We start from the raw sequence: 7780 nt of genomic DNA on the forward strand, positions 1-7780 counted from the left end.
ACCTAATCCATACTTTTTTATTTTGCCATTTAAAAATTTTTTTCTGAGTGTTCTTTTTTGAACTCCGCCTTCACCTTTTATATCGTAGCCTGGTTTTGTTTGACAGATGCAATATTTTCTTAAATCTCTGTAAGGATAATATTTGGAATTTTAAAAATTCTCTTCTGGTCCTGAATTACACTTTTTCCAGGATCAATTATTGTTTCACCTTTGGTCTTCTATTTTACATTGTTTGTCTTCTTCCTGAGTGCTCTGTTATCTATCCATATTTATCAGTGATGGATGCGGTGAATTAGCACAGGGACCTGAGGCAGCTTTTCTTTTTAGCTGTGTAGGTCCATTTCGCCAGTGGGTTTTCCCTTGAAAGCTGCCAGTACATAAGTGGACAGAGTTGTGTTTACAGACAGCCAGTATCGGCGAGGAGCCAAGAACCCTTTCAAATATCAGATTATAAAGGGCTTTTTACTGTATTTTACCCCTAGAAAACATTCTTCTCCTCTTCCTCCTCCTCTTTTTTTGTTTGTTTTGTTTGAGAAATCTAGAGTCATTTTAAACTCTGTGCTAGTTTTTTCTCAAGCATGCTCAATCTCTCTAGGCGCCTCATGCAAGTCTATTGTGGGTTAAAAACAGTTATTATTAACTTGGGCCTAAGGGTAAAGCAGCTCCTACCAGCAGCCCCAATTTAGGGGGTAAAAGAGTAGTATTAGAAGCAGGACCAGGTATATAATTTCCAGGCTTTTGTGCAAAACGAAAATGCACGGTTCCTTTTTCAAAAATTATTTAGAATTTCAAGACAACAGCGGTGCATTAAACTGAGCACGGCCCTGTGCAACTGCATGGGTCACATGCCCACAAAGAGGGTTCTGACTCCTCATGGGGCAGTTCTCGGGGATCTTTTACCAACAAAAACTCTTGAACTTCTTGCTGTTATTATTGTTCTGTTTGTCTATTGTTCTGCTTTTTTCCACAAACACGTCTTCTGCTTTCTATCATTCAGGAATTCTCCAGATCTCTGGCCTGCTGATGGTACATTTCTTCACTTTCCAGTAATTTTACGGTTTTGTTACTTTGTAAGGTACATTTTCCATCATTCTGAGACTTCGGGAAGAAGAGTAAATAGATGTCCATTTGAATCAAAACGTGTCATTTTTTTTTTAATGGGAGATGTTTAAGTAATCAGAAATATGTGGGTGGCATACTGGTTTTTAAAACTACACTGTCCCATCTAATGTGTTACCCTTAGCAGTAGCAGCCAAAGCTTAAGTTTAGAAGCACTAAAATAATACACTGGTGAAGTACTTGTATAATTTCTCTTAAAATTTTTCACATAATTTTTTATATAAACTCATTTTTAAAATAACCCTTTGGTAACAATTAAGTTGTCAGGCTTCAAAGTTGGTAGAGTTTCCCATTATAAAAAGGAACATCACTTTATCAAGAAAGTCATTTCTTTCTAAAGTCCATTTTTCTTCAGCCAAAGAATGTGGTTTATATACAGAAAGATAAATGAACAGTATTAATCTGTGAAGGGAAAAGGAATTTTCTGATTATGGCTTATTATTTTATCCTTTCTATACACACATCTTCACAAATTCCATCCTCATCAAAAGAGGAAATGTTTAACAGATATTTTATTATCTAGTAAAGCCTAATAAATGGGAAGAGAACTTTCATTTGCTAATTTGAAACCCACTGCAATCTTATTGAGATAATTTATCAGGAAGTGTTCCTAGTCCTAGAACTTTCTTGGACATTACCATATTTTTTCTGAGAATTTTATTTTGTGAAAAACAACTGAATTTAGCTGGTTTTGGCTATACTCAGTCAATTAGGGAGAAGTAAACTTTACTAATGAAGTGGCAAGAGAACCATCATTTCAAGTCACTCCTACTTTGTAACTTTTATAACAAGTCATTGACTTCACAAGTTTTTCTTTTACAACTTCCAGAAATGAAAATTGACAAGGAAAGTGAGACATAACAATATCATATTTTTTCATTGAACAGTTTTGGCAAGGATTTTCACTGAACATTTTTGGCAAGAGCCTTAAATGCAATTCATACGTTTTAATCCAATAATTCCAATTCTAGAAATCCACCCAAAAAATAATCTGAAAGCAAGTTCTGTGCTAAAGATATTAATTTCCATCTTTGTCATAATAGCAAAAAGTAGTCTATCCTAAAAAGTGCCTGGGTACGGATTCCCTCTAAAACAGAGCCTGAAACACAGACTTGGGAAGGTAGCTTATTTGAGAGTAACTCTAGGAAACAGAGTAAAAGCAATAGAAGGTTAAGAGAGAGAAGAAAGAAAAGGCATTAATGGGTCCATTTTGAGCTGTCACATTTGTAGGTAACTGGAGTCTGATCCTGTTGGGGACCTTCTGAAGAACCTGGTATTATGCATCTCAGAATTGGAAGACAGTGCCCCAAGCCCACAGGATGTTGTTTCCAAGCTCTCATCTTAACTGAGACTTTAACAGGCCATTCCCAGATTGTATCAGGCCATTGCTTCCAAGTGAAATTGTATATCGTAGTACTAGTGGATCTTCCAGTCTTAGCCCATGGTCACACATCCTTTGCCATCAAGGTTGGTCCTGACACTCTGTGGAGCAGAATAGCCACCCATCCCAGCCTGGCCTAAATTCCTGACCCAAGGGATGATGAGAAGCAATAAATCATTTTTGTTTTAAGCCACTAAGTTTTGGTATGATTTATTAACAGCAAGAAGCCTGTAGCTTCTGTTTTAATGCTGTTTGAATGCTTCCTCTTAGAAGCTAGCCACCATGTAAAAGATCTAACTTAACTGCTCTGAAACCACCATGCTGCAAGGAAGCCCAAGCTAGCTAAGTAGAGAAGCTTTGTGGAGGAGCTCCAAAGTTCCCTAACCAATAGCCCTAGCCCAACTAGAATCCAGTAGTGCAAAAGAACCACATAGTTAATCCGCAGAATCATGAGAAAGTTTTTTAAAGAATCATTGTTTTTTTAGCCCCTAAGTTTTGGTATGGTTTGTTAACATCATAATAGACCACTGAACCACATGGTTTACTCCATTCATGAGCCCATAGCACAAGCACAAACAGAGGCTGGCTGACATCCACCAGATGCATCATTTTGTCCACACCCTGTTGCCAAGTGACTCCTCTGCCATGGATGCTCCTTAGTAGACACTGTTCTGAGCACAAAAATCTTTGTGCCCACTGTCATAAGTCCAACCACTTTCTTCTTCCCTAGACTGCCTTTGCTTCAGCTTTCAATTTTGTTCCTTTCAGGCCCTGACCAACCAGCCAAGTCATTTGTATGTCATTTTCTGTCCCACAAAATTGACAGAAGTGTGCTGTTTAAAGCTCTACCCACTAGGAAGATTTCAGCTCATTACTGTCCACTGGGGTACTCTCCAAGTGGGGCCCTGGTGCAGCTGCAGTCCATTTCCAGGTATCTCCAGCACACTTAGCCATCTTATTCATGAACCTGGCTGGATAGTTTTCTCTTCTCCCAGGTGGCCTAGGGAATTCCTCAAGAAGCCATAGGGGTGAGCTGAGGGAGCGGATGGGTACAAGAGAAGTTAGGTGACATAACGGTCAGGGCCACCTATCCCTGACATTATGACTTGGGGGATCCAATTCATGATAAAGTCCATAGTTATGTGATGCCCCCATTATTAAGCACTTGATTTCTACTGTATTAGCATTCTAGAAGCTTCTTTTCAAATGTTGAGTACTTCAGTACTTCTCCGATGCATAAGTTATATTTGTGCTAATTCTACAGGTCTTTCCTGTAAACCTCTTATTGGGGCCTTCCAGAAATTCCACACATCATCCCTACCTAGCATGATTACCCCTAATTCCATTGTATATGCCTGGTCTTGTGGCCTGAGCAATAAAGTACCTTGCACTGTAGTCTGGACCTGTTTCTGATCTTTCTTCTTCTCTATGCTCCATGTTAAACATTGTCTTCCAACTTACCTAATGATGGGTCAGAGCAATATTGTCACGTATAATATGTACTGCCTCCAAAGTCCAAGAAGGCTCATTGCTACTGTGCTCTTTTTTGTGATAGAAAATTCAAAGTACAATAATGTTTGCTTTACCTTAAAGGGGATATTCCTATATAGTTCAAACCATTGAGACCCTAGAAACTTCATAAATATGGCAGGGCTCTAAATCAATGTAGGATTTATTTCCCAGGTTATGGCACCCATGGGTCATACCAGTGTATCCAGAGTACTTCCTACTTCCTATGCACCATCCCAAGTAACATTATATCATCAATATAATGAATACTATGATGTTCTATGGAATATCAAGATGCTCAAGGTCCCTTCCTACTACACTGTGATGAAAAGCAGAAGAGTTAACATAACCTTACAACAAGGAATATATATTGTTGTCTTTCCTGTATAAATTTTCTTTGCTTTGGTCCTCTTTCCAAATGGGAAAAGAAAACATTTTCCAGATCAACAGCCACATACCAAGGGCCAGAGGCTAGGCTTGGATGTGTTATTCTATGTTCTAATCAGACACTGCTTTGGGGGCTCCATTTGGCTAAGTTCACCATTATCCATCTTGACCAATCTGACATTTTTCAGGGATGACAGCAATGAACCAAATGGGAATATGACAGGGACCACCACTTCTGCATTCTTCAAATAGTCAAAAATGGCATTAATTTCTGCAGTTCCACTCAGGATTCCATATTGCCCTGATATATTGTCTTGTCTGGGAGAAATAACTTCAGTGATGACAGGATATGAGAATAGCAGAAGCCAAGAACTTGCACTTAACCAATTGGCCCTTCCTACCATAATGGTTCTTACATCATGAGTCAGAAAAATGATGTGAGAATTCCTCCAGTTCCTGAGAATATCAATCCCAATTATGCACAAGAGTACTGGGGAAATGATCACAGGTTGGGTCTATGGACCCATATTGTAAGATAGATCTGGACCAGCATCTCATTTATCACCTAGATACCATATGTTTCCACTCTAATCATGGGGCCATGTGGATGTTTTCAGATTCCCTGATGTCAGTATCATTTCAGACACTATCCAACAGCTCTTAAAAGCCATCTTCTTTCTATAGTGTACAATTACTTTATAGTAATAGAGTAGAAACTAGACTCTCAGTCATAGTTTCCTTTTAGGTAGGATTGGGGGACTATTTATTGTATATGTTTACAGTGGCATTGAAGGGTCCTTCCTTAATGGGGCACAGCCACTCCTTCATAATATCCATAATAGTCTCTGATTATGAGATAGTCTCTGGTTATGAGAATTGATAAGATATGGAGACTGGACAATAGATAGTAATTTTTCAATGTGGTAGCTGCTATTAGTTTTCTTCTCAGCAGCACTTAATTTTTTTTTTTAATTAGACAATGTTCTAGCAATGCTCTAGCTCACTCTTTATCTAATTCACCCCAGGAATTAGTATAGCAGACATTGCTGCAGATCTCTGCAGGTCTCAGTGCCTGTGTGCAACTCTGATCTTTCTGCTTGGCATGATACTTATGTCCACTGTGCCTCTGATGGTTACACGCTACCACCTGACCTATACTATTCTGGAATTCCATCATCACCCATGACACTGTAGAATTCAGTTCCATGCAGAATGGAACCCTAGGAATCCAGCCATGAGAATACCTCTGTCAGATCTTCTTTGAAGAAAGAAATTACTGTGAGGAATTATAGTTAGCTGACAGCCTCCAGGTGCCTCAACTTTGAGATCTATCACACCTTTCATTCCAAAGGCCTTCATTCCAAGCCCCCAGGCTTCTCCTAGTCAAAGACTAAACATAGCTGATGTTCTAGAGCTGGCCTATTCTGAGCCATCATGGAACTCCTCCAATGGGCAATATTTGCCCTAGGGCTCCCCATCAACCTAGCTGAGATTTTCTCAGAGAATTATGATGTTACTACCACCAGCAATGAGATCTTTGTTGCCATCTGGCTGTTGAGTGATCCAGTTCCCCTAGACAATCTCAGCCTGTTTGTTGACTTTCTAGAGCCACTTCCAGCACCCTCTGCCTTAGACATAGACTTGAGTGCAAGTCCAGGTAGTTTATCTGGCAAGAGATCTCAGGAAGCCGAGTAATGGAGTGATGTGAGAAATGCCCTAACCCATCCAATGCCAGAGGATGGACACGGAGACACAAGGTACAGCAAAGCAAGACTTTAATCTCAGCCTTGCAAGATCAGGTATCTGATGGCAGGCATGCCTGAAACAGTTACACCGAGCAATTTATTCCCTAGTGCACAAGTCCCTCCCCCAGTTCCTCATTGGCTGAGTACTATGAGATGTACAATCTTCCCGAACATCACCTAAGTTTCATTATTTCCTTATAAGGTATTTATTGTTCACTTCCTGCTGACAGAAAGGGATGGACTCAAGACAAGCCTGCAAAAAAGGCCCACCAAAAAGTCCTGAGCAGGGAGAATGAGGAAATGAAAAGAACAAAGGGCTGGTGACCAGCCACCATCTTGAGAAGTTATTTCTCAAAGGTAATGTGCTGTTTCAGTGACTTTCTGGGAACATGCATTCTCTGGGGTTGTCATAACTATAAGCTGTTTAAGTAGCTTTTGTTAGACTGTTCTTGAAAATGAATCACTAAAGCTATTTTCTTACAGTGAGAGAGAGAAAGGAAAGAAAAAAAGAGTCAATAAAGGGTACATTTTTAATTGGTAGGCAATCAGAGCTCAATCCCACTGTGAATTTTCTGAGGAACCATGTAAATTGTCCTCCCAAAGAACAGGAAGCTGGAGTATTTATCTGCCAGCTCCCATTCTGTTATTAAGGGTTACTCCCAAAGGTGCTACCCCACACTTCCACATGACATGCCCAAGTCTTCTTATACTTAATACTTCTAGTGAACCTAAGAAACACCTAATAGCACAAGCTTTATCAAACTCAGTTACGTGGCTTCTTACTTGGGGCCCCTTCTCTACCATGCCAGACTAATAAAGGCATAGAATAAAGCATCCACTCCCACAGGGCATTTTCAGAAGGGTACCAGAAAGCCTCCATGGCTAAACAATGGACCTCTCCCACAGCTTTGTGAAGTCAGAAATGACTTTCACCTAGTGGAAATGCAACTTCATATCCAAGACCCCTTGAAAAAGAAACTGACAGACCCAGCTCAAGGCTTAACCAAGAAGAGATTCTGATAGAGGACAGGGGAGGGACTGCATGAGGTATTGGATTCATGGAAGGAGTGAAAGGATATCATGGAGAGGACCGAGGACCAGGAGAGCTTATTAAAGGCTTTGTATTAATTTCTTAGGGCTGCCATAACAAATTACTATGAATTGGGTGGCTTAAAACCACAGAAATGTATCTGGATGTTAGAAGTCCAAAACCAAGGTGTCAGCAAGATCAGTTCCTTCCGGAAGCTCTGAAGGAAAAACCATCTCATGTCTCTCTCCTAGCTTGTAGTGGTCGCAGGCAATCCTTGGTGACCTTTGGTTATAGATACATCGCTTCAGCCTCTAACTGTCTTCACATGGCATTCTTCCCTGTGTATGTCTGTGTTTCTGTGTCCAAATTTCCATCTTCTTATAAGGACACCAGTTATTGGATTAGAGCCCACTCTAATTCAGTATGGCCTCATCTTAACTTGATCACATCTGCAAAGACCCTATTTCCAAATAAGATCACATTCTGAGGTTCTTGGTAGACATGGATTTTGCGGGGATGCTATCCATCCCAGTACTCCAAAGAACAAATAACTAACCACATAACTGTCCTTTTGGCAACATAGATATGTGGCTTCAGGGGCCAGCAGAG

Source organism: Cynocephalus volans, chromosome 9 (assembly GCF_027409185.1).
Source record: "Cynocephalus volans isolate mCynVol1 chromosome 9, mCynVol1.pri, whole genome shotgun sequence".
In the NCBI taxonomy this organism is placed as follows: domain Eukaryota; kingdom Metazoa; phylum Chordata; class Mammalia; order Dermoptera; family Cynocephalidae; genus Cynocephalus; species Cynocephalus volans.